Consider the following 27497-nt stretch of genomic DNA (forward strand, 5'->3'; position numbering starts at 1 on the left):
TAGCAGCCCTTAGGACTCCTGCTGGTGGATAAGCCTCAGAGAAGCCCTGCCTCAAGCTGGTTCTTTCAGGAAGGCTGTAGGACTCTCCTAGGGTTTCTGGCCTGTGTGTGCTGTTGCCACACCCCCTTCCTTTCAGGTGGGGAAGGGTCCTGGTTGGAGGCAAGATTTTTATTTTAAAATGTAAAATTAGGAATTTAGGCATAAGGGAAAGTACAGAAACATATGGAAACAAATATTTCTTGTAACTACACTGAGATAACATATTTTACCACATCTGTATTTCTTCCTCCCCCCCTTCCCTCCTCAGCCTCTCGCCACTCGTATTCATCATGTTGACCCCAACCATCATCCTGTCTGCCCTTCTTTCCTTCTGTTCTTTTTCCCCTACTAGGAATAGAACACAGGGTTCCATACTTGCTGGGTAAACACTACTGAGATGCCCTTTCCGCCTCCCATCTCTTGTAAAGGCTGAAATTCCACCCCTGCCCTTAACAGAATGGGCCAGATCCTTCCTTTCCATGGATGTTTTTATGCAGTGAAACATCCATGGATGTTTTTATGCAGTACATGAGTTTATAACTAACACAGCACATGCAAGTGACGTGGTGCTGCTGTGACCTTTTCCTGCTTTCTCTTTCCCTTACCACCGTATCTTTAGAGTTGGAAGGTTTTGACGTGTGTATTTTGACTTTGTGTGTTTTACACCACCCTTCTCACTGTAATATAAAGCTCAGTTGTGAGGTTCTAAAGCGTTGATTTTTTCCTGTTTCCCTCATGGCAGAGTGCTGTCCTGATAACCGAGACAGGGCCTGACAGGGGCCACATGATGTGTCATAGCTGCTTTACACAGGGACCTGCTGGGCCATGAGGTCAGTGACTTAAAAGAGAGGGTAAACTTGGAGGATTCATTAGTTTTGGAATATGAGTAGAAAGACCAGGGAATGGTGAAGTGAAACACGGGGTCCAGGGTGCCCACTGACACACAGATTGAGACTCGTGTCCCTTATTGGGAGAGAATGAAGGCATATGCATAGACCTTCCCTCTCCAGAGGAACACTCAGCGTTCAGCTTTTTAAAGAGAAATTATTTTTTGTGCTTACTCATCACGTGTACAAGTGTCGAGATATGAGTGAAATAGAGCCCTTTTAAAGTCGGGAGAAAACATTCGGTCCCAGACGGTTTCTGGAGAATAGTGCACTGACTCTAGAGTAGTCATAAGCCCAGCTTGTCGTTGCAGTAACGACGTATGGTTTAGCCAGTTTGCTGTCGGGGAGCTGCTCAGGCTTTCCTTAAGACACCAACTTCCTGCTGCTGGACGGAGTGAGCCTTTGGTTCCGGGTCCTGTGTTTGGCACAGGTGATTGTATGAGCCAAGTCTAAATTTTACACGCTGATAGCTGCTTCTCTAACCCAGTGATAACTTTGCTGTGGGGTCCTCCAAGGGCATGGCTTTGGCGTGGGAGCAAATCTGCACACAGTGCAAGGCTGACCGCATAGCTGAGTCGGTCACTGTCGTTGTGGTAAAATAAGTCAGTCAGGCCTGAGGAGGACTTTGCTGGTAAATTACCTGCTCTGGGCCAGGTGACACCTGAGCAGAAGTGCCAATAGGCCCAGCGTGTGGCTCAAGATACATCAGTCTTACATGCGTGGCAGAGTCTGGTAAGCTTCGTTGATCCCAAACTCCGTTAGAACAAGTGAGAGTCCTAAGAGTCTGAAGAGCCGAAATGGGCTTTGCAGTATGTTCCACATGGATGTCTCTAGCTCCTTGTCACTTCAGCAGTGCCCAAGGGCTTCTCAGGCCTTAGTCAGCACCACAGAAGTAGCAATGAATTAATTACACCAGGGCCAGACAAGGCTGAGAAGGTGACAGTGGGACCCTGGGTGGTCTGCTTCATTAGAGTGGTATTTCACTTAAGAAGTCTGACAAAGCATATAGTGTGTGTTTGAAAACTCTACCTCTAAACTGGTCAAAACAAAACCAAGCAGCCATGAAAGAGATGAGCCTTAGTTCCGCAGTAGGCAATTACTTACCATATCAAGAAGTTGGTTTTAAAGTAGTTCATGCTGTGCTGCAGCCTGTAGTTGCTAAGGAGCACCAGCCTTGGTGTGAACACCTACATAGCATCTGGATTACGAAACTTCTTGCTGCCAGTGTGAGTGTGGATTCATGATGTAGCCCAGTTTTCCTGCTGTGCCTGCATGGCAGACAAATAAGGGATGGACTTGCTCTTGTGTAAGTAGGCCCTCCAGTATGTCTTGCTTGGGAGAAGAGCCCCCTCTCTCCAATAACACACCCATGTGTGTGTGAGAATTTCAGTAAGCCACAGTGTCAACTCTCAGAGCACACTCCGAGGGGAGTCGCTGGCTGTGCTGACTGAGCCTTACAGTCATCAGCGCTGCGGTGGGCTAGTCTCACTGCCTCACATCGAGTGAAGACGTGAACTTCCGCATCAGATTCCGAGTCAGACACACCTGTGTGAATGGGAATGGGGTACGCATTGTCCTGGTTGGACTGTTCTAGAACTTTGTGGACTTCATTCACTGTGAAATATTACACTGTAAAATAAATAAAGCAAAGATTTCAACAGTCCTATTAATTCTTCTTAAAACTCTCCTGCTGTAGCAGCCTGCATTCTTTGGGATGAATAGCCTGTAGAAAAACTATTTTGACAATATGTTCTGTGGCCATTACGGGGAGGTTAACTAGCCTGGATTGAAAGAAACAGGAGCATTAGTTCTTTTGCATTGTTTTCCTTTTATTTCATTGTTTAAGCTGTAAATTAGTGCATTGTCCTGGAGGTAAACTTTTTAGTATTTTTTAAAAATTTTATCACTTATTTTTCCTTGCTAAGTGTTTTTGTAGCTAATTTGGCTCTTAGATGTGGATCTGGTCCTCCAGTTTCTGAAGTGTGTGGGCTGGTGGGGCTGAAGTTCCAAGAGTTCTCTCATGGACCATGTCGTGGTATCATTAACAGGAAGACTTTATCTGCTTGCCCATTCCCTGATTCTTGTTTTTCTTTTTCTTTCCTGCTCTCCCAATTGGGTTGAGGTTGGGGATGGACACACACACACATACACACACACACACACACACACACACACACACACACACACAAAGTGTGTGTGGGTCACTTTAAAAAAGCTAGAAAGCACTGAAAGTATTCTGTTTTTGCATGAAGAAGGACTGCTCTGGGGTGATTTGGGAGTTTCAGGCTCCGGCAGACAAGTGGTTTCCACTGGCTTGGTCTAGAGCTCATATTTGTGATTCAAGATTCTTTGTTTTTACCTGCTCTATCAACTAGGACAATGATCCTCTATTAGATGTGCTTCCTGCAAGAATACATTTTGGAGTGGTATTATTTGATACAGTTAGTGTCCCCTATATATATATTAGCTTTCCATCAGTATGACAAAGCATGAGGTAATGCTCTCAAATAGAAAAACCGTTTCTTTGGCTCCACAGGCCATGATTGGCTGGTCCTGAAGCTGGGGTCCTTGATAGGCAGCAAATCATGGCAGGACACGTGGTAGAGGAAACTGATTCCTGCATGGACAACAAGGAGAAATGGGTGGGAAAGGGTGGGAGTCCTCCTGTCCACTCTGAGGATTGCCCCACTGTCCTAAAGGCTTCACAGTAGGGCCTATTGTGTGTAGGGCTTCTTACACTTGGGCCTTTGAGGGACATTTATGGTCAAGGGCTTTTGTTTGATGTTTTAATGCCATGCACTCTCCTTTTTGCAAATGAGTATGTGAAAGTACTGATGTCATGGTCTGACATCTGATAGAAATATAGTTGGGGTGATCTGACTTAGAGGCAGGCATACTATACCGTGTTTCTGATCACAGCCTTCTGGCAGTATTCGAATGAGTTAACCTGGACTGTGTGAACTCATTGGAGTTTGCTTGTATGGAGGTGGAATTAATAAAATACCCTTTTGGCTTTTTTAGCAGGAGGGTTTTGAATGTCAGTGTCAGGGAACCCCCCACCCCCACCCCGCCTCTAGACTTTTGTGACTGTATCAATATGTGATACCTGGTAAAATAGGATTTTGAAGGCAATGTCATGTCATCTGTTGACTTCAAGGACAGTATGTGAACAGAAGCAAAAAGTCAGTTTATCTAATGAAGAGAGATGTAAAGTACTGAAATGCGAACCTTTTTCAAATGGTGGGATAGAAGCCATATTTGAATTCATTTACTTGCGCATCTTCAGTTCCTCATTTCTTCTGCTTGACTTTCTGACAGATGCCACCGCAGTATGGACAGCAAGGTGTGAGTGGTTACTGCCAGCAAGGCCAGCAGCCGTATTACAACCAGCAGCCACAGCCCCCGCACCTCCCACCCCAGGCGCAGTACCTACAGCCACAGTCCCAGCAGAGGTACCAGCCACAGCAGGTGAGCATGCCGCTGCCCGGCTCTTGTTTTCTCCTGCAGGTTTGTTCAGAGGCCAAGTGCACTCACTCTGAAGCTCCTCCTACCCTTGCAGAGTTACCCTGTGGTAGTGGGGGAAGGGTATACTTTTTCTATTTTTTTCCCCTTTGGCCTTTCAAGACAGTTTGTGTAACAGAGCTCTGGCTGTCCTGGAACTTACTCTGTAGACCAGGCTGGCCTTGAGCTCACAGAGGTCTGCCTGCCTTTGCCTCGTGAATGTTGGGATTAAAGGCGTGTTCCACCATCTCCCAGTGGGAAATGTACTTTTGAGAAAAACCCAAAAGTAGACTTTAATCTATCCTCTCCCTCTTCTCTTTCTCCCTCTCCCGTTTCCCTCTCTCCCTTCTTCTTCCTCCTCTCTCTCCTCCCCTACCTTTCTCTCTCTCCATCTTTTCTCTTCTCACATCTACACATGTGAGACTGAACACTGGGAAGAACAACTTTTCATAGCTGCTTGCATTACTGGTTGGTGGCAGCAGAAAGTGTCACTTAGTTCACATTCACTTGTCTTCTAAATCATTTCAAAAGGCGCCTTTCCACTTTGGTGAGGCCGGGTCCGGAGGGGTTGCAGGTCATGTGACCATGTTAGTTGGCCTTTTATCTTGACCTGTTTAGTTTGAATGTTAAGTGCTAGAGCATGGAAACATGGTTGCCTTGGAGTGTTATTCTCCTGGAAGTTGCTCCTAAACAGGAGTCACTTCAGTTAGAGTACACATGGCCACCATGCTACTGAAACGCTTTCTGGGTCTTTCCTTTCCTGCTTGGCTCCCTCTTTCTCTCTCTCATTTTGAGGGTCATTTCACTTATGTGTCCAGAATGGCCTCAAACTCTGGCTTCTCTTGCCACAGGTCTCCTGAGTGTTGGGATTGCTGGCTGCTTGCACATCTAATTTCTGTTGAAATTAGACTAATTAAACACTTGTTTTGCAGGCAGTTAAGATGGTTGAGGAGGTACAGACACCTGCCTGAGCCTGATAACCTAGGTCTAATCCCCAGGACTCACATGATAGAAAGAAGTTAGACTCTCACGTGTGTACACACAAACACACGAATGTAATAGAAATGAATAAATAAACTGTCTTGAAAGGCCAAAGGGGGAAAAATACAAAAAGTGTACCCTTCCCCCACTGTGGCAAATGTGTATTGGTAAAATGAGTCCATTTCATTTTGCTTTAGACTGTTGCTCTTGAATGGAATGAGCAGTTGTGAGGAGCTGAGAGTCTTGTTCTGAGCCCAGATAAGCCTCTTAGCCCTCCAGTCCTGTGAAGCAGCCCCTTTCCCTGCTGCTCTTGTCCTCTGTCCTTTCTCTTCTGTAGGCTGGGTGTGGTAAGGAGAAGATGAATATGTGTGGCACAGGCCTTTTCATTTTTTAAGGGCTTCTTTCCGGCACTAAGAGATCTCTGACCTTAAGTTAAATAGGTAAATATGTATATCTTATACATGCAAAGTAATTTTTGTATTGTTTTAAATTATGTGCATGTGTGTGCTTGTGTAGCTACCTACCTACAGGAGTGCAGGTGCCTGTGGAGGATCATGGCCACTCCTGCAGCTGGAGTGCCAGGTGGTCGTCAGCTGCCTAATGTGGGTGCTGGGAATCTAACTCACGTCCTGAAAGAGCAGCAAGTGCTCGGAACTGTTGAGCCAGTTCTCCAGCCCCATGGACCTTAATTTCCATGGAGTATATTTTAAAGTGTACTTTGGGATTTGCTGGAGCCCATTGCCACATGACTTTGATTATAGACTTGTAAAGGGAGTTTGTGACTTTAAGGAAAGAAAATTTAAAACCACGGGAGAGAGTGACATCAGTGTAAGCTCCTTCTTCCTACATGTGTATGTTTAAACCGTGAGCAGCCAAGCTAGGCTTCATGGAAGTGGGGGTGTGGAGCTTCAGTTATCCAGCTCTTGTTATCGCTGCGAACATTTGAAAGCACTTCAGTGTCAGTGCCCTTTAAGTGAGAGCCTGGCGTCGGGGGTTTGATAAAGTTACAGGCTTTTAGAATCTTGTAGAGCTCATCTGTGGGCGTGAGCTGTTCCGTTACTTCGTTGAAATACTCCAGTGGAGAGTGCGCCTCTCATTTTACTCTCATGTGCTGAAGGAAACTCAGCTGTAAAACCAGTTTGATTAAGGACTCTGAGTACATGTCATTTCTCAGGACCAAGCTCAAAATTTACTTCCTTTATTAAGTGTTCACTGATGACTTACACAAGATGGCAATTAGTCAATTAATATCCTTTATATTTAAATATTGACAGCATGCCATAGGCACAACCTGTTTTAATGAACACTATTTTAATGTACTTAGCTTAGGGTTTTCTTTTGTTCTTGTTATCACTGTTACTTTATGGACTTGAGTGCAGAGAAGCAAATGATAAATGATTTATTTTAATCATGATGGCTCATAAAAAGTGTCATTTAAAAATATATTTTGAGTAAAATCAAACATGTCAGGTTTTTTTCTTATGTTCTCTCTCTTTTTTTTCTTTCTTTCATTTGTTTGTTGAAACAGCGTTTCTGTGTGTAGCCCTAACTGTCCTGGAACTTGCTCTTTAGACCCAAGTGGCTTCATCTACCTGCCTCTGCCCCCCAAATTCTGGATTAAAGTTGTGTACTACCACCAGAGGCTGGGTATGTTCTGACTCTTGAGCTGTAGAATACCTGAGTGCTTTTAAACTTTTAATTGCTATCTAATACAGAGACTATCTTAAAAGAAAAAACAAAAAACAGAAAACACAGTGCCATCTTAGTTACCCAGCCATATCACCACCCTTTCCCAAATAACCTCTCTATTACAGATACATATGGAAATACATATATGCCATATATTTATATTTGAGATTGCATAGTATCATTTATAACTTCCTCTTCTGTACAGTTGATGGTGTACTGTAATGCTGTGTATATTCTTTGTTACTCTTGTATCTGTTCACATAGATATATTTTCTAGAGCTCTTTTCATTCCTTTATAGAGTTATTGGGTTTTATAGACATATCATAATATGTTCAATCCATTTTCTTTACTGACACCTAGATTTCTAGTTGTTATTCAGCAATGTTGCCCTTATAATATTGTCTCTAAGTCTGCAACAGTATCAGTAGGGTAATTCTTCCAGGCAGCACGCTGTGTATGAGGGTGGGTGTGTTTTCTCTTCTAGAGATATTGCCAGATGGCGGTTGGGGGCTCCTCAGTCTGTGCCCACCATGCCTGCGTAAGCGCTGTCCCTTACTTATTATCAGTGCTGCGCACGGCTTTCTGGAGGCTGAGGCTGAGTGTCTCAGTTTGAAAGCATTTCTGTTGCTTTTTGGGGGGGGGGTAAATAATTTCTTTTAATTTTGACTTCTTTCAATTTGGTTTTAAAATACATTTATGAAAATTCTGTACATTCTGGTGGCCTCCCCAGGGAATAGAAATACTCCCAATGTGGGAGTGTGAGATAAGGACCTGACTTGTTTTTATTGTAGGAGTGGAGTGCTGGGGTCAGGGCGATGCTCAGTGGGCACAAGTGCTTGCCACCAGGCTTGATGACTTGTGTTCAGTTCCTCAGGGCCCATGTGGTAGAAGGGGAGAAGTTACTTCCAAAGTTTTCTCTGACCTCTGTGTGTGTGCTATGGTATACAATGTATATGGACACATAGACAAACTAAATAGATGAGTGTTTAAAACAAACAAACAAAATGAAAAGAATGGAGAGCGACACTCCCAAAGTTTGTGTGGAGACAGGAGACCCAGCCGGGCCTGGCGCAAGTGCGGTCTGCAGAGGGTCCACTGTGCCCAGGTTGTATTTGAATCCAGATGAGGCCTGCTCCTACTATGGATGGTGCTCTGCTTGATTCATTCAAGCCAACTAAATGGTCAGTTTGATTGAAAAGTACGTTTTGCTAACTTTTGCAGCTTTACTCCTTCTGTTGCCTGGAGATGTCCCTTCTGTCATTTGCTGAGCTCCCTGGCAGGGGCGTGGTGTTTGAGTTTCTTCTGGGGCCCTGTTCTTTTCTGTTTTGTTTTCTCTACTGCTTTTGGCAGATGCTTGCTTGGTATGTGCTAGTTGCTTATCAGTATTCTCTTCCCAGCATTTTCTTGGCTGCTTAGGTTTCCCAGTGCAGCTTCCTCTTCTGCTGTCTCTGCTGGGGCCTTAGGCATGTGCTGCTATGCCTAGCCTAAACTTTTTTTCATTTCTTACTGTTTTTCCCCCTAACAAACTTGTCAGTTTTTGTTGTTATTGTAATTGTGTATTTTCTCCCGTAATGTATTTTTCTTTGGAATAGTTAGTTCTTAAGAAAATGGAGAAGCAGTGGGAACACTGTGGACAGTTGAAGCCTCCACAGGCCAGGAGCATGTGATACTGAGTGTAGTCTATTTAGCTTCTTGTGGGGCAGGCCAGGGAGGATGCTGGCCTACAGAACTCCTGTCTTGGGACGGAGATTGCTAATAGTCCTGGGTGTGGTGTGTAAGAGGGATCAGGGAGTGAGAGTCAGCCCTCAGTCAGCTGCTTGCAAGGTCCTGGGGAAAACTCTGTGGTTTGATGTTTTCATAACGGGCAGGAGGAATAAAATGAGACAGAGTTGACATGGGTAGAAAGGGGGTGTGAAGTCATTCTTGGGGTCCAAGATGCTCCCATGCCATTCAGCACTGCATGCTGTAGAATCCGCCCCACCTCACAAGCCACCTTCTCCATGCCTGCACTGCCCCATTCACTGTGTCCCCCATTCGCCATTCCTTTCGGCAACATCGTACATGTCCCTTATATTCTTCAAAGGCACCCTCCCCTGTTTGACTAGGGCTATTCCTGTGCCTTTCCTTTTTTTTTTTTTTTTTTTTTTTTTTTTTTGTTGTTGTTGCTATTATAAGTTGCTTTGCTGTGTGTGGTGAGCACAGTCCTTGGTTTCCTTTGTAACAGGTGCAAGTTCTTGTCAGTGCTGTACTCTGTCTAGTCATTTGGTTTTCGTAGGTTTTGCCATTAAAAGATACTTATTTTTTACCTTTTTGCACCCAAACCTCACCCACTGTGTTGTTGGAGGAAACTGAGAGGCCAGTCCTGTTAGTCTCCATTAAATGAAAGCCTTTAGCCTTTCACTGTTAAATGTAATCTTTACCTGTGTTTTTCTCTCTTGTGGTAGCTGCCTGCTGTTGGGCTAAAGATGTTCCTTCTTTTCTAACTTGCTAAGGTATCTTATTCATGATGGAAACTGATTTTTTTTCCTTATCTGTTGAGACGAATACTTCTTTTTTACTTAAAATTTATTTCTGTGGTTTGTGAGCCTCTTTTCTGGGAGTTTTAAATTAGCCTCAAGATACATTGTATACATGCACAGAGCGGCAGAGAGAGAGAGAGAAAGGGATTTGTTTTTCTTACATCTGTTTGGGTTTCTTATACAAGTATTTGTGAATGAGATTGAGCTGTAATTATTTTCTGGAAGATCTGGTGTCTGTGGAACTCTAAGTAAATTGCAGACTCACCCCTTTTCTAGTTTCCTGGAAGAAATGTGGTGTTCAAAATGAATGGTCTGTTCTGCACAAGTGTCCTTAAAGCCATAGCAAATGATATAGTTCTTAGTTTTTATCCCTTTTTTCACTCTTGAGTTTTTAACTTGTAATTCCATTTTTAGTATGTTATTTTAAGAGTTATAAGCTTTTTCTAAAATCAGTGAGCATATAAGTATTCTTATATTTATGAATTGAGCTATATTGCTTATTCTATAATTAAAATGAATTCATAGTGTTTATTAGCATAATCTTTGTAACGTCTAGAGCTAAGGCATTTGAACTGATACTTTTCTTTTTCTCTTATTAACATGAATGAATTGTCTGTATTAATGGGCGCTGATGTTCCCATCATACATATAAGTGCCACTGATCATTCCTCTCCCTCCTAACCTTGTCCCGTCTCAGTTCATAAACCATTTATCTTTTACTTTCAGGTCATTTATTTAAGAAAAACTTTTTTTTGGGGGGGGGGATAGAGCTTTCCTGGAGCATCCTTGGTCTTTGTCTGCCTTTTCCATTAGTATGTATATGTGTGTGATGTCTACATGTATATGTACATATGCATATGTCACACGTACATATTGTTTTGCCCCCTGTAAGCTCTAGTTCTCTACTCTTCTGATGTGGTTTTTTTTGCTTGTTTGTTTTTGTTTTTTCTTCTTTCAGGTACATGTTTAGTATATTTGGACCCTTTTATCCAAGCCTGACGTATACTGCTTTGGGTAGCTGCTCCATTTCGTTATGAATTGCCTGACTTTTATTTCTGAGGATTAGCCAAGGATTCCTTAAGTCTTTGCTTTCTGAAAGAGTTTTTATGGAGGCTAGTCAGGGCTCTGACCAGTTTCCTCAGAAGGATTTGTAGAAGTCTTTGCTTGGCCCGTCATCTCTAAGTACTGGTCGCTTCTGGGGACTGTGTTTCGCCCTTCATCTCTCACAAATGTCCTGAATGTGCACATGAACAGGACTGTACAATCTGCACACAGGTGCTGCCACCATGTTATGTCACTTGCACTGTCAGTGTTGATCCAGTGCCCATTGCTGACCATCCCAGTTGCTTGCCTGCCTCAGGAGATTTCACAGTGGGATCATGGATACGCATGTTACCCTGGACGTGGTGTCACCTCCAAGGACTTGACTTTCCATCTGCTGCACCAGCTCTGTTGAGAGGTCAGCAGTTGATCCTAATGCGTAGTCTATCTGATTCGAACAAACTGTAGCCCACTGATTTAATTAAAATTGTTATGTAGAGCTTCCCCTTTCTCTGCTGACTCTGCCTTGATGTTTGGGAAAACCGGGTCAGTGTCCCATAGAGAGGCTCTACCAGTTATCTTGATGTAGCTGAACATGCTCTTCTGTCCTCTGTCAGCAAGGTCCCCTGGCTTGAAGAGTGGCACATATTTGTGGTGGCTCTATGTCACGGCCCCAAGAGTTCCTGGCCCACTCTTCTTCAGAGGCTGTTCTCTGGAATTCCTGGGCGTGAATGTATGTGGTGGTTCTAGCTCTCTTCTCTACAGTGACTGCCAACTGAGGCTTGGAGACATGAGATGGCACCAGCCTTCCCCCACACTCCCTCCAGCTTTCTCAGCTACTCCATCTGCGAATGTAACCCACATCTTGTGAAGGCCAGTTTGGTACCCATCATTACTGACCAAGGGGCTGTACATCCTGTGAATTTATTGCATCACGTTGACAGAATGCTTGGTTGTCCCACAACAGCAAAGCCAAGATTGATTAGAGAGCACACGTAGTATGGCCTCTGGGACCACTTTAAATAAAGTTCTCCTCCTGTGGTTTTGCACAACACAGGGGCAAGTGTCAGTTTTGACCAGAAGCCCGGTGATGTTCAGCCTGCGGTTGCTGATTGTCGGAGTAGCTGTGCCTTTTATTTCTCTTTCCCCTGCTCCAGTTCTGCCTTGGCCTTCTCTGTTGTAGGTTTATACCCTCCTGGCCAGTGGCCCTTTGACTCCTACTTTGTCCCCCATTCTGCATGCCCGTGGACAAGCTCACACCTCTCTACCTTCACCTATTCTTCCCCTTGCAGAGTAAGCAGCCGGAAGCTGACCTCTGTGGCAGAAGCAGCTTGTCTCCCTGGGGCTGACTTCTGTGCTTGAGTGCTGCTTACATTTAGGGATGAGTGTGCCTGGCCATGCAGATGTTAGTCAACAGAGAAGCAAATCTCCCTGGTTGTTTGCTGTCGTTTATGTTATTTAAGACTGTATGAACACACTGTGTTGATAGCAAGTAATCTAGAAGGCTCACTTTTTTTTTAAAAAATGGAAAAATAGTTTATTTAGTTCAGGCTGGCCCAAACTCGGGATACCCTGCCTCAGCCTCCTGAGTACTGGGCTACAGGTGTGTTCTAGTATGCCTGCTTTGCTTCCCATTCTAGAAGTTTTTCTAATCCCCCTTTCTTCATTTTAAAGAATGTTCATAGATAAACATGCAACTTTCAGAATTTCAAGTAAGCCAGCACAATATGTCAACTGTACAATAAAAATAAAAGAGAAGTTATATTTAATGTCATCGTGCATTGGGCGAGTCCTAGGTACAGCCCTTAGCATACTACTGCAGATAGGTGACTGTCATGTGTGGTGTCTTTGGCCTTGACAGCCCAGGAGGAGAGCTGGTAGGAGCCTGTGTCAGTGTGTCTTGTCTTCCCATCAGGATCATCAGTGTGGTGTCCTCTGGTAAGGCAGGGAGACCCTGTTGGTCCAGTTCTCAACAAAACAGCACACAGTCTCCACTTTCTACATCCAGTAGGCTACTTCCTGGGAATTGTAGGCAAGCCACAATGACCTTAAGGACGCTTCGCTCTTCTCTGCAAACAGAGTTGGTTTCGCAACTCAAACAATTAGTTTTGTAGTGCTTTGTAGCTAATGTATATATGTTTGTATGTATTGTATACAGACAAGATTGGGCCAGGGACCCACACATGCCAGCCAAGTGTTACACTATTTGAGTTCGTGTATTTCCCTCATCTGCTTTTTTACTTTACTTGTTTTTCTCTTTAAGTTGCCAGGGTGGCCTTGAGCTCAGTTTGGAGCTTAGACAAGCCTTGAACTTGCAGTCCTGCTGCTTCAGCCTCCCAAGTAGCTTAGATTACCAGCAAGTCTAGGCCGTTGGGCTGGGTTGTAGGTTTTTAGGTACATAAGTGCTGGGCCTTTTGAAGTAGCTTGTGATGTGGGACGGTGATCTGCTTGATTAGGGCTTGGCATGCCTCTGTAGGTCCAGTCCACAGTCTTCCCCTTCCTCCTTAGCCAGCTGGACTCAGAACATCATTACACTCTCTGCAAATTCTCTTAAATGCCCCTCCCCTTAGAAAACCCCTCCTGTAACCTGGAGCCTCCTGACTCTTGCCTGCTTACAGCTGGGCCAGGAGGAGGGCAGAGGCCTGATGGTCCTTTCACGTCTCATCACTAACCAGAGATGATCCTTGCTCAAGGCTCTACATTCCCTCAGGTTACCACTCCATCCACCCACCCTTCAGTGTTCAAGGCCAAAAGCCTCATCCGCTCCATCCCCATCTCCTCCTCCTCTGATCCCCTCTCATCCCCCTCTCACGGTCATCTCCATGGTCATGCTGCTGCATAGTTCACAGAGGAGTGAGATGCAGGAGGCAGTGGAACTGCCTTTGTGGGTTTCACCTCCACCTCCACCCCCAGGCTGAGCCTTTCCTATGCCTTCCCATAGACAAGGCTGCTGCCCTCCGCTTTGGCACTCACACACCTGGCTTTTCCTCTATCTCTCTTTCCCTCTCTCTTGTTCTGTTGGCATCGAACATTCTGGCATTCTTCTCACCTGCTTTCTTTTCTTTCTTCTTTTTTTTTCCTGTTACCACTTGAATTTACCCCACTAGATAAGACATATATTTCAGTACTTGCTGAAACAGCTCTCTCTGTGTGGTTTTTGTGCCTTTTCTGCTTAAATTGGCAGATAAAATTGTATGTCACCTCATATGCCATGAAGCTTTGAAGTATGTAGACGTTAGGGGTGACTGAATCCAGCTAATTACGGTGTGCAGTGCTCACATGGCAATGCTGTGGCTAGAGTAATTTTAATACACTTCTAGCAGTTTTCCTTTGCAGCCTGTTGTTAACCACAGTTACCGTGTGGCGTAGTAGGTCTTCTGAATGTAGCTTTCCAGTGTCCTTTGCCCAGCCTCTCCTCTGCCACCCTAGGTCCTGGCAACCACAACCTTGCAGTTTTGTTCTCCTGTTGTGTGACAGACATGAAGCAGCGGACTCTTCTCTTCCCCTTGTGTCTTTAGTGTCATGGCACTGAGTAGCTAGTGACTGGCAGGTGCAACTGTAGCTGGGACTGCCCCCTCCCTGCCTGTTCAGCCTCTGCCCTGCATTACAAAGAAAATGCCTGGCCAGGTTCTGAAGCTCACACGCAAAGCCATGCTGAAGACCTTTGCCTTCTGTATCCGCTCCCCAGATAATTTGTTCTTCCCAACAGTTTGACCAGAAACTTAAACAACAAAATTTTATTTATATATCCTGTGAGTGCCAACTATGACAATTGTGTGAAGGTCAGAGGACAGCTTGAAGGAGTGAGTGGTCAGCCCTTCTTGCCCGGGGCACCTGAGTACCCATCATCCACATGCCCTTTTGTCTTTCTGCTTTGGTTTTTCCTTGAACTGGTTGCTCTGCGGCTTGTACAGACTTGTGTGTTAGAGTTTGGTATTGCCTGCGCCTCACCCAGAGGAAATCAGCTTTAGGAGAGGAAGGTCTTTGTTTTGTGATTATTTTATCTCTATTTCTGAGGTCAGTGTCTGGCACAAAACAGACTCACAGTAAACGTTTTGAATATTGTTGCTATTTTAATCATCAAAAGTATCTCTTTACTTTTCAGGTGCATGGTAAACTGACTTCTTAGTGTTGAAGAAGTTAAACATTTGCTGCTGGGCATTAAGAATTGATCAAAACAGTTTTGATATGGCCCACAGTACATTGTTGGAGGCAGTTCTAGCTGGCTTTTTCTGGGTGTGGGTGGGGGGTGGGAGCATGCATATGTGTGTTCAAGCCTGCCTGTGGGCCAACAGGTTTTGTCTTCCCCAAATGGAATGGCTGGCACAGAGCAGCATTCGTTACAGACTTGTATTATTAGTATTTAGATTCCTTCTTGATAGCCTGTGACAAGTTAGAGCCTCCCTTAGCACATTGTATGTATAGGTTAGCACGAAGTTTCCAGTGGCTCTTAGGTCTTGAGCCTCAACAATGTATTAAGACCCCACAGGCTTCTGAACCCAAAGGGGGATGCTGTGCTATGTTCAGGGGCAGGGGAAGCAGTGCTCTTGGACACTTGTAGGTTTCCCTGTGCTGTTGCCCTCAAGGCTCTATTAATAACCCCACATTTCCCCTGCTCTCCTCCTCTCTGCAGCTCTTCTAGGGAAGGAGTGGGTACTCCTGTTTTCTTCTATAGACCAAGTGGATAGCTAGGACACAGCAGTGACTGTCTGCCCAACAGTCTGTTTCCTTCATTTAAGAACAATCTCTGATTTGTGAGAGCTTACAAAGAAAGGATTTAAGTGCTTCTGTTCAAAGGGGTTTGCATCTTAGTTTCCCTTTGTGTGCTAGGGAAAAATCTTGCAGTTCTGGGAGTCTGTCTTTTTGTTGTTCTTGGTCCAGTTGCCTTCCTATGCTCTTTAGGGCTCTTGGTGTATGCTATGCAGGATGGATCCTGCTCTTCAGACTCCTCAGCAAACTCTCCTTTCTCCTTATATCTACTGAATGAGGTGGAATGAAGGAAAGGGTTATTCCCTCCAGTTCCTGGTCCCTTTCCTGGGACAAGGGGCTTCTGATGGAGCTCCGCCTTTAGGACCTGGACAGTCAGAAGCCTTTTGTGACTCTGTTCTCCCTCCATGCTTCTGATACCGCCACTGTCACAACTGGAAAAAGCCTTCTTTTCTAACAAGAGTTGCACCAATAATCCCACCAGCCCAGCAGACTCAGAAACCTGTAGTAGGAAGCACCATTAGAAGTCTATGGCAGAAAGCAATGGGGCCATGCAGACTTTGCTTTTGTAGTTTGTGGTTTTCAGTGTGCCTCAGATTCTTGAGGAAATTATCAGGTTTGTTTTTTTAAAGTCTTAAGCTGTAGCTCTGTCTTTTGTTTTTCTCTGTGTGTTGGTGTCCGGTTACTGCAGCAGTTATGACCCACGTAAGAGCAAAGCATGCCAGGCAGTGTCTCTAGCTCCCCATCAGTGTTTAGTGCGCCGTGCCCACTACTGAGGAGCCCCAGTGATCAGCAGAAGAGATGGCAGGCCAGCGGATGAGAGGCTTTCCAGCCACGCCTCTTGGATGGCACAGAGAGGTGATGGTGGTTGAAGTGTCTCTGAAAGGGTCTTGAGGAGTAAGGGTGTTTGTTGGTGGGTAGAGCTATGACCTTAGCAAGGGCCAGTGTCACTCTCTAAATGATGCTGTACTTCAAGACTCTTGAGTCTCACTAACTAAAGTGGCTTTTCTTGCTCACTTCTTCCCCTTGAGATTAAAAAGAAGTAAAAGACTAATAAGTTTTAAAAGATGTTTATTTTTATTTATAAACACCTGTGGAGGCCAGCAGAGGGTGTTGGATTCCTTGGAGCTGAAGTTTTTAGGCTCTTGTAACTTGCCTGATGTGGGTGCTGAGAACTGAACTAAGGCCCTCCACAAAAGCAACAAGTACTCTTAACCACTGAACCATCCCCCAACTCCCATCATTCACTTTATTTTTTTAGTCTTTGTGCAAGATTTTATTAAATGTCTTTACAGGATAGCATCTAGCCTCCAGATAGAGCTGCCAATGCTCTCTTATGCTGTAGGCCCTGGCTGGGGCATGGCAGGCGGCTCTGGCTTCCCATCCTTCTGTTCTGAGATGAGGTGGTGGGCAAGATTCCATCTTTTGTTTCCACAATGTTCACACGATCAGGCAGAGACTCCTTGGGGCCAGTCTTACCACTTGGGTACCAGGGCAGCATGAGTTTCACTTTGATGCCCAGCACACGGTGCCTGAGGAGCACCTGGTGCACATGTCACCATCATAGTCAACAGGATCTCTGCTGTGACTCATCAGACCACCCACAGATTTCATGGACTTGGCCCTCTGTCCTCAGAGCTTCCTAGAGAGCACCACCCCGAAGCCCTTGGCCTGACTCTCCATAATGAACGCCCTTCACAGAGCCAGCCCTCCTAGGAGCGTGTAACATAGAGACTACCTGGGCAATGACACACAGAGCTCTTGTGGCCACCTTTTCTGTATAAAACTCTCCACTGCCTTCAGGGAAGCCGAACCTTGTCTGGACCACTGCAGCCAACTTTCTGATCCAACCGTCCTTCTCCCCAGGACCATTCTGTGTTCTGGTGGCTAAAATGATTTCTGTTCTGGTTTGTGTAACTCCCGACTCCTTTCGGCGGCTTGCAATGGTGAGATGGTGGTACAGATTTCCAAAATAAGAAAGTTTGTGGCTGATGACATCTTCAAAGCTGAACTGAATGAGTTTCTCACTTGGGAGCTGGCTGCAGATGGCCATCATTTACTTTAAAAGAAACAAAAGCAATAGTACTAGGTCCAATCTTGTCTTAACAGTGGGGCAGTAGTTGAGCCAAGTGGAAGTTTAAGCCTGTTTAGGTATGTTTGGGAGCATGGCCTTGCAGGTGCTTTAACTGTACTGTCTTAAAAAAAAAAAAAAAAAAACAACTGAAAATCAAAATGACTTTTTCTTTATATACCTATTCATTTTTAAATGGAAATGCCACAGCCTGCAAGTGTGTGGCAAATGGCTCTTCACTCTTCAGAAGGAAATAGTGCTGGAACAGGAGGGTGAGACGTTTAAAATTATATAATATAAACTACCACCATCAGTGCAATCCTTCAGTTTAACACTGAAAAAGATATTCCTTCATGCGGTACAGCAAGATCTCTTTCTGAAGTAAAACCTGTAGCAGCATGCCCCTCTGGTGCTGGAGTACCCGAGTCACGGCCTCACTGAGGGCACTCTGAGGTCACGGTCAGCTCAGCTGAGGCCCAGTGGAGGCCTCATCCTATTGTGTGAGCACTTGGGTCTGTGTCACTGCTCACAGGTGAGGTGTACGAGCCAGCCCTCCTTCAGCTGAAGAGGGAACTGACCTAGGAAGGCTTGTGCTCGGCTGCTCCTTTCCTTTGAGCCCATTGCCAATCAGCCTTACCTTTTAGATAGTCACAGGAGAGTCTGTTCACTTGGCATTAAACCATCGGAATGCAGGTCAGTATATGCCAGTGACTGGTCAACTTTGGGTTATAATTGAATTTTGAACCTCCTTCGCTCTTCCTGCTTGCCCTGTCTAAGAGTGGTCTTGAACTTTGAACCCTTGCTGCAGAAATTGAGTAAGTTCGTGATACTGAGGAGAGAACTTGAGAAGCAAGGGCCATTCCTAGGCAATAGCTAGGCAAGTCCCTGGCATTGGGGCCCCTAGGCTGGTGCAGTAGGCACTCGTGTGTGACAGGTGTGTGGCAGGCTGGTGTGGAGTGGCTGCTGTCCTCCGTTTCCAGCTCTTTGTGAGGTAGGTGACAGGCATGCTGCCCCAGCAGGCCAGCGTGTTCCTTGATAGCCATCAGTTGGTTCTTGCTTTAGGAGTTGTTATCCTTGAGAATTTTGGAAGAGCTCTGAGGCTTGCAGAGATAGTGCTTTTTCTTGATTGCTGTAGAGTCCTGTGGCTTTTAGTAAGCTGAGCTTGTGCGTTCTACTTCAGCAACTAGTAAAATACAGCTTTTCTAGGATATAGCTCAGGCTGGTCTGGCACTTACTAGGTAGCCCAGGCTAGCTCCATATTCATGGCACTTTTCTTACCTGAATCTTCCTAGTTCTGGGATCAGGAGGCCCCAGTGACCACACCTGCCTCTCAGTTTTCTATTTTTTCTTAGTGTATGTTAATTATACCTAATTGGTCTAATGACATTTTCATGCATATAATGTATTTCGGTCATATCTATCCCCCCCAGTGCCTTCTCTTGTCCCCTTCCTACTGATCCGTTCCTCTTTCCAGCTCAACCTCTTGGACTTTTCATACAGATGCATGTGCGCACGCACACACACACACACACGCACACACACGCACTCACACAGTCAGACACACACTCAGACACACACACTATCACCCCCCCCACCTTAAATTTGATGACCCAGTTAGTCTCCCTAAGGTTGATTATAGGAACATGTGCGGGGGGTGGGGCTGTTAATGGTAACTAGACCATTAAGGAAAGTGTCTCCTCCCTTCCCCAGCGGCACCCAGAGAGGGTAGGGCCGAGCACCCCCAATCCCGGGCAGGTCTTGTGCAGGTAATCCCAGCCACTGTGACTGCAGTGATGGAAAGTCATGCCCAGAAGAAAGTGTTTGACGCCACTGCCCTCCTCTGCAGTTATGTTCCCCGAGCCTTTGGGGGTGACACAGACAACATCCAGCTGTCACTTACCTGCCTCACTTTGATCAGTTCTGAGTGTCTGCTCACTGCTGCCCAAGGCAAGAAGAAGCTTGTCTGACTAGAGCACATGATAACACTATGGGCATAAACAGAGTTACTTAGAAGATAATAGAATAGTTGTACAGCAACATTTGTGATTTCTTTAATGGGAAACTTAGTAGTTAAACTTTACCCTTTACATTTTGGAGTGTAACTGGAAATTTGTATTGCATTATAATCTGATAATACTGCATTTCCATTTTTCAACATTTTCAAAGTATTTTATTTTAGAAATGAGGGTCAAAAGGGAAACCCAAGCAGAAACTGAGGAATGTCTACTTGAATACTTAATTTTCTTTAGAAAAGGTGGTGGAGGGAGGGTTCCCTGGAAAGAGCCCTCTGGATGCTGGTAGGCGGGGGCATCTGAGTGAAGTGTGGACTAGAGTGTCTCCCAGGCCTTCCATGGGCAGCTGCCTTGCGGGGTGTTGCCTCTGTACAAAGATGGGGGAGAGAGTGCATGATGGCTGCCCAGAAGCCAGGGAGAGGTTTCCTCAGTGAGGCTCATTGTGGCTTACAGCTCCAGATATTTATATTCTCTCCCCTGATACTTATATTCTGATGCCAGAACATTGAGGATTCTTCTCCTGTACTTCTTTTTTGCTACTTTTAGCAATTTTCATTTTACTTTAAAGTGCTCATTTAAATACGTTAAAGTATGAAAAGAAGACTCAGTTTAGAAATAAATGGGTGGCTCTTTCAGAGGATTCAAGCTCTGGGTCCTAGCACCCTCATGGCAGCTGACAGTTGGCTATAATTATGATCCCAGGGGATCCATTGCCCTCTTCTGGCCTCTGTGGGTACCAGGCAAAACACCACACACATACAAAAAAAAAAAAAAAAAAAAAAAAAAAAAAACCCTCTTTCTTTTACCAGTCATTTTGATTAAAGACTTTTTCAATAGAGTAACAAGCTGTGTGTGTTGTTACAGTGGAAGAGAATTCATAAATGTTCAAACGGTGTTGGTGAGATTTCCTAGTTCAGGCTGTGGTCATCTGACCCAGTCCGTTGCCCCCTCCTCTTCACCCCCTCCCCACAGAAAAGGAGATTATAGAACCAGCCCATTTGCTGACTGATTTTCCCCAAAGTTCAGTGTTTGGGGTGAGGACTGGGTTCTGTCTCTGGGTTAACGTTTGCAAAAGCAGTGGAGAGGAGAGGCCATTTGCCAGGTGGCAGTTAGGATCCCTGAAAAAGCCGGAAAGAGGGAGGATTCGCCCTGAATCTCAAAGGCCATTCACTTAGCAAGTGCCCCTGCCCCAGCTGTTGTCTGTGGAGGGCTTTGGTGTCTGTATTTAACTCTCCCAGAAACCTGGATGTACGTCAAAGCTTGGGAGCCACTCATGTGCACACAGCCGAGCGGTGCCTTCCAGTCTTGTGCCTGGCCTGGTTCCTGTGCACGAATTCACTTATTGCTCTAACCCTGGGTGGCCACACAGAAGCAGCGCCTGCAGTGGGGTTTGATTGCAGCTATGCTTTCATCTAATGGGTTCCCTGTCTCTTTCATTGCTGTTTATACTGTAGAGACACATTTTGCTCCAGAGATGGGCAGATGGTCAAGCCTGAAGGCCAGTAGTGACAGCCTCTCTGTTTGCTCTCAGATCTGGTGTTTGGAGTAGAGATGCTGGCCCCCATCCTCAGAGGTTCTGGTTCAGTACTTTGAGGCACAGCCTAGTAATTTTTCTATCTGCAAAATTTCTCAGTGCTGCTGCCTGCAGGTGGGAACCCTCCTTGAAAATCATTGTAGACTACCCTTGCATTTGAAGTACTTCGTTAAATTCCTTGCCCAAAGGACTGGAACCCCAGCAATGCTTGATGGAGCAGGGGGACCCAGGACTCTGAACTCCACCATTTTACTTGTTGCCAAATATGTTGGACATCATTCTTGCTTCACTGCAGTGGTTCTCATGTTTAATTATAATGTAATTCATGGGAGATCTTGCATTTCTGGACACTTCTCCTTTTCCCATATAGAAATTTAATTCTTCTAAAGGTAAATCTTTTCCTATAATCATGGGAACCCTTAAAAAAAAACTGTATATGCTTTTAAATACTGTAGAAGAATCTTTAAGCAAGCTAGGTGTTGTGCTTTTTCTCAGAAGTGATGTATGTGGCCTAGCTTCATCAGACTAGTAAAGATGACAGTCCCTGGATCCCAGGTCTCTTCAGTGTGATTTTTTTTTTAACCCCTCTCATAGAGCTGGGGTTTTTTGTTTGTTTGTTTTTGTTTCTTGTTTAGACAAGGGCTTACTGTGAAGCCCCGGATGTATTAGAACTCATTGTATAGAGTGCCTCAAAGTCAACAGAGATCCACCTGCCTCTGCCTCTTGGATGCTGCGATTAAAGGTATGTGCCACTATGCCCTGTATCTCTTATATTTAAAAAAAATGATTTATTTAATTTTTGTGTGTTAGTGTGAAGGTGTCAGATCCCTTGGAATTGGCATTACAGAGAGGTGTGAACTGCCATATGAGTGCTGGGAATTGAACCTGGGTCCTTTGGCAGAGCAGACAGTATTCAGACACTGAGCCATATCTCCAGCCCCTTTCTTACACTTTTAGACATACACTACAGTGAGGAAAGAGCCACCAGGCCTGCCTTCAAATGCTTCATTTTAACATTCCTTTAAAGTAACCAGTTATTATCATCACAGTCTCAGTAAAACACTCAACAGAATCTATTTTGTGTCTTAATTTGGGAAGGTTTTGCTATGATGTGAAACAGCTGGGTAGCTAGCTAGCTCTCATTGTCATCTGTTGACGTTTTCTGTTATTTTTCCTTGGTCCTCTGTCTCACTTCCTTTGGTTTCTCGTGTCCTTCCACAGGAACACAGTCTATTCTATTCGAGGGTCCTCTCACAGGACTGAGAACTTGCTAAGCAGGCTAATCTGGCTAGTCAGAGGGCAACCTCCATAACTTTTTTGGGGAGCTGTTTTAATCATTTTTTTTCATAGGTTCTCTGACTAGGTCCTTGGGCTCACAATTTAGGCTATGCTGGCTGCCAGGGACACTCAGGGAGCCACTTCCCAGGCCTGGGAGTACAAAATCGCACCCCCCCCCCCACAGCTTTTACATGGGAGCTTAGGGACTGAACTCAGGTCCTCAGGCTTTCAAGGCAAGTGCTTCACCATCCAGGCTGTCCCACATCCCCTTTCAGTTCTTGCAGCATTTTCTCTATCAGCATTTCTGAGGACTCAGGCAATGTTTCCAGTCGGGACTGTGCAGTCTTAGCAATGAGTAGGCAAGCCTGCGATTCTCTCTCCTTGGCACACAGATTCTGTTGATATAGCCTCTGGGTTTTGTACATTTTGTTAGAGTAGGTTGCTATCAGGCCACTTGTGCCCCTCATATTATTCCCCTAATTAAAGCCTGTGCACAACAACCAGGTGGCCAGTGTAGATAACTGTTGAGCCTCGAGTTACTCAGCCGGCCACAGCTATTACTGTGCATTTAATCAAGCTCTAATAGTGTTTGACAAGTCTTTAGTAACTGTATTTTTATTTCAGTTACTTCATAAAAGATTATAATGTTAAATTTAGTTATTTGTAATTAATATTTGTAATTAATCTGCTTTTATAAGTCTCAGTGAAATTATGTGCCGTTTCTGGTGAATGATCTGTTGATACTGTGTTGTTAGTTTTTGCCCACTAAACTTACCTGGGGGATATGATAAAGGCTACGGCTCCTAACCCTGTGACCATATAAGGCGCCATACAAAATCAGCTTCAATTTTAGGACAAGGTTCAGTGTCATTTGCTCCAAAGTCAACAGGGTAGGCCTTTGGTGATGGTTGCAGCCTCCTCTGACAGGACATTGCCTGCCTGCCTGCTGGACTTGTACCCTTAGGTGACATGCTTCTTGGAGCAGGAAGAATGAGCATGCGTTGTGGCAGTGGAAATCAGCTCCCTAGGGTGTTAGAAGCCAGTACCAGGCTCACTTCCTTACAGAACCAATGATAAGACCTAAGTGGCCATGGCCATCTCTGTGGCATAGGGAAAGTAATGGGCAGGTTCCCTGCCCAGAGCCCTTGTGAGCAGACCCTGGTCAAGATGGAGCCTGTGTACCAAGCAGTGCCCAGATGCCTTCAACCCACATGGTGGGGACCTCATGATAATTTAATAAAATGATGTATCTACTTAAGGGTCCTCACAATTGCCAGATGCCAAGTTGGCTGTAGGGCAGGTAGGTTTCAGATGCTGGAGGAAGAGTAGATTACACTGGTTCCCAGCTGTCTCCACCACTTGATTCACTGACCATGGGCAAGTCATTCAACTTCCATGCCTTGACTTTTTCATCAGTGAAAAGGACATTTGGCTCTCTGAATCTCTTCATTCAATCACTGTATTAAAATATCCAGAAATTTAAAGCGCATTTCCCCTGAACACAAACGGACGCGGCTCCTTGCTACCACTCTGTATGCTGTGCCGTGTAACTGTTTGCCTAGCATTGATGCCACATTAGGCTCTCAGCCAAAGTTACGTCACGATGAAAGAGATCTGAGTGTCCACGCATCGCTAGTGCTAGAACCAGTACTCCACCGATAGCGAGAAAAACAGCTGCGCCTGTCTCATGGGCTTGAAGGCCACATTTATTGAGTGAATCAAACACTCAGAAGATGCCTGGCAAACAGGGAGTGCTGGCTGCATATTAGCTGCTGAGATGTTTGCCGCTGTCAGTGTCATGGACAGGAGAGAAGGTCCTGGTAGATGAATTAACATTTTGATTCTAACTCTTCAGTGTGTTTTAGATTAAATAAAATAATAATTGCCATTAATTGGGTATTTAGCCCCTGCTGACACCGTGAAGGCAGAAAGGATGAAGAAAGGACTTTTATGGGTAGTACGCTGTGGAGCAGAGGCCCATGAGTGTTGCTTAGATTTTAACATGTGCCACCCTTCCCTGATGAGCACACAGAGGGGTGCCTCCAGCTTCATGAGTTTTTAAAAAATGAGTTGAATATTAAAAATGGATTGCAACCACGTGATGATGGCACATGCCTTTTTATCCCAGCACACGGGAGGCAGAGGCAGTTGGATCTCTGTAAGTATGAGGCAAGCTTGGTCTACAGAGTGGGTTTCAGAATGCCAGGGAGGGCTACATAGGGAAACCTTGTCTCGAAAAACAAACAACAGCAGCAAATCTGGATGACGTGGTCCTTAGCTTCGGAGTTGCCTTTATGTCAGTAAATGTTATTTTACTGTGAGCCTCCACATGTGCTCCCTGCTCACTCACACATGGCCAGCTCAGGAAGGAATAGAGGGGAAGTAGGCTCAGTGCTGCTGCCTCCAGGATTCCTTGGTACTTTAATGGGCACAGGTCTGCTCTGTGCCCTTCAGGCCTCATCCTCACTGCAAGTCTCGGGGACAGCTGTCACCTCAGTCTGTAGTAGTCAGCTGCCACTTGCTAATGGCAGGTGTTTGTGGTGAGAACTCCACTGTGAATATTATTGAAACTCCTCAGGAAGAAGCACTGTGAAGCCACGCAAGCTTACCTTTTCTCTGGGCTATCTTTAAACCTGGAAGATCATAGTTCCCTTGAATGAAGAGAACTAAACCGTATTTGAAACGCGTGTCCTTTGGATTTGTTGATGTGCATGTGTAAATGTGTCAGTACATTTACATATCACATACCAGGGGCCATGGCCTTAACAGAAGCTAAAAATTGGACTATGGTTTTAGGATCACTAGAAAACCATTTGGGCTTTGGTCATGTGATTTTTACATGAGCTAGAGGAATTTTGGAGCAGGAATGAGGATACATAGAAGATTTTAGTGACAAATAGAAGACATGGTTGAGCTAATCAGCTTTGCAGTTAGATGGGCTTGTTTCATCTATATTCTCCATTTTGTATTTTCTTAATTCTAAGCCCCCTGCCCCCCAACTTTCCTCCCTGGACTGAATCCAGGGCTCATGCATTCCAACCCTGTTGCATCCCAGCTCTACCGAGTTTTGAAATAAACTCCAGACATTGAGCACTTTAGGTCCAGTCTTTGGTTAACAACTTTTAGGAAGATTCTTAATTTTTATTTTGTGTCCTTGAGTGTTTTGCCTTTGTGTGTATGTCCACTGTGTGCATGCCTGATGCCCCAAGTCCTCAAGGGACATCAGATTCTTTGGCTCAGGATCACAGGTGGTTATAAGCTGCCCTGTGGTGCCTGGAACTGAACCCAGCTCTTCTGAAAAAGAAGCCAGTGCTTCTAGTGGCAGAGCCAACAACTCTATAGCCCCAGGTTCGTTTTTTTAACTTTTATGTTTCTAGCATTTTCCTGTCTTTTTCTTCCTCTTTCCCTCCCTCTCTTACCCTGTTTCCTTCAATGAAGAAACTGAGTCACATTCTGGGATTCCCACAGTGTGAGATATTCTGATTCCCTCAACTTGTTCCTTGGGCCTTTTGATGTGTTACTTAAAAGTCCATTATGTGTCTGTGATGTGTGTATGATCTGTGGGCACATGTGGAGATCAGAGGACAGCTTTGTGGAGTGTGCCCTTTCCTTCCACGGAGGGTTTCAGGGATCGAACTTAAGTCATATGCCTGGGGGGCAAGCTGCTTTAACCCACTGAACCACCCCGATGGCCCCATTTAAAAAATAATTAACATTTACAAATTGGTAGTTTGATCTAAGCTGTTAGTAGGTTCTTTGCAGACTATTTGATTGCTTGTTTGTAGTCTAGCAGACTCATGTGTCCTGTCTCCCACCCTCAGTAGCACCACTGCCGCTGTCTGCAGACTTGTCTCCCTCGGTTTCCAGTTTATTTTTAGTGCATCCTTTCACAGTAGACTTTTTGTTTTAATACTGCAGTAGCAGACACAAACTGCATCTAGTAGCACGTCGCTCCCAGGCAGTGTAACTGCTGGCATGATGTGTATTCCTTGATGTGAGCCAAGTTGTGCTTAATTCTGTGTGTTTGTCCTCTTGCCTTTTATGCTGGTGTTGGGTTGTGAGCCTTGGGAACTCATGCCAGCCCTTTACCTGGCTGCTGACAAGCTAAGTAGTACTGGCTCTGAAAATCAAGAGGACATTGGTCTTCTCTTGGAGAAAGCTGGCCATAGGGTATTGTCTCAGGGTCCTGGAGATCCTTCCAGCAGGATTCTGTGGATAGCTCAGATATCTCTGTAGAGGACGTAAGGAGAGCTGAGGTTCAGAGGTCAGGGGAGCAGCCCTTTGAGGCCTAGTGTGACCAGGACATTGAGCACAGCCACTAAAGGTCAGCTACCTGGAGGGAATGAAGAGCTTTTCTGCGCATACCCTGGATGCTAGTTCCTTAGACCGGAGGAAGCATTTCTGGACCAGTCAATTGAGGAGTCTACTAGCCTCGAAGTCGGTTAGAGGCTGTAGTGTAGTGTAGGGTGGCCAGTAGACAGGGGCTCCAGCTGGCAGGAGGAAGGTAAACAAGATGTGTGTTGGGGTTGGGGGTGTATCAGCTGTGCATGAGCACAGAGGAAGTAACAGATGTGTGGTTGGGAGGTGAGGCCTGAAGTGCAAGGAGCACGTGGAGGCTTAGGAGTTGTATGTGGACATGAAGGGTGAACTTCCCTTACGTGTTCCCATGTTATTGGAGAGAAGTAGAATGGTTGGTCAGTGTGGGGTCATTGTGGGGACTTTAGACTGCACACGAACAAGCAAATCATGCAAGTTTTTGCTGCCTGGTAGGTAGGAGCAAGGGCCATGAAAAAGCTGTCATGTCGGTGGAGGCTGTTGCAAATTCAGCTTCCGTTGATGGTATCTCCTGCAGGGTCTCCCTCAGGTCACAAGGGGTGACCATGCTATCCTGTGTGCACATTGGGAAAGGGTACCTTTCTTTATTTAGAGACTCGACTCGTGAAGTTTCTTCTCCATAGTCCTCATCTCCCAGGACCTACAGATGGTAGTGGGTCTCTCGAGGGTCTCCTCTACCCCGGTGAAATGCCTTATGGCGAGGAGATTGGTTTAACTGATGGTGGCAGTTTCCAAAGTGCGGAGACAGAGGCAGCAAGAGATTCTGGCCAGGGTGACACTACTGGACTTAGGAAGGTGCTCAGGCATTCTTCCAGCACTCAGAATGTTAAAGAAGCAGGGTTCCCCCATCCCTCAGTGTGTGTGTGTGTGTGTGTGTGTGTGTGTGTGTGTGTGTGTGTGTG

General features: G+C 45.3%; 1 protein-coding gene and 1 pseudogene across 1 annotated transcript in view; one reads left to right on the forward strand and one right to left on the reverse strand.

The window, feature by feature from the left end:
- Arid1b (AT-rich interaction domain 1B) overlaps positions 1–27497 on the forward strand; it is a 303451-nt gene that overhangs the window by 53883 nt on the left and 222071 nt on the right. The window lies entirely within an intron of this gene.
- Positions 16700–17423, reverse strand: LOC129683297 (40S ribosomal protein S3-like; annotated as a pseudogene).

Source organism: Psammomys obesus, unplaced genomic scaffold (genome assembly GCF_907164565.1).
Source record: "Psammomys obesus unplaced genomic scaffold, mPsaObe1.curated_primary_1811, whole genome shotgun sequence".
Lineage (NCBI taxonomy): Eukaryota > Metazoa > Chordata > Mammalia > Rodentia > Muridae > Psammomys > Psammomys obesus.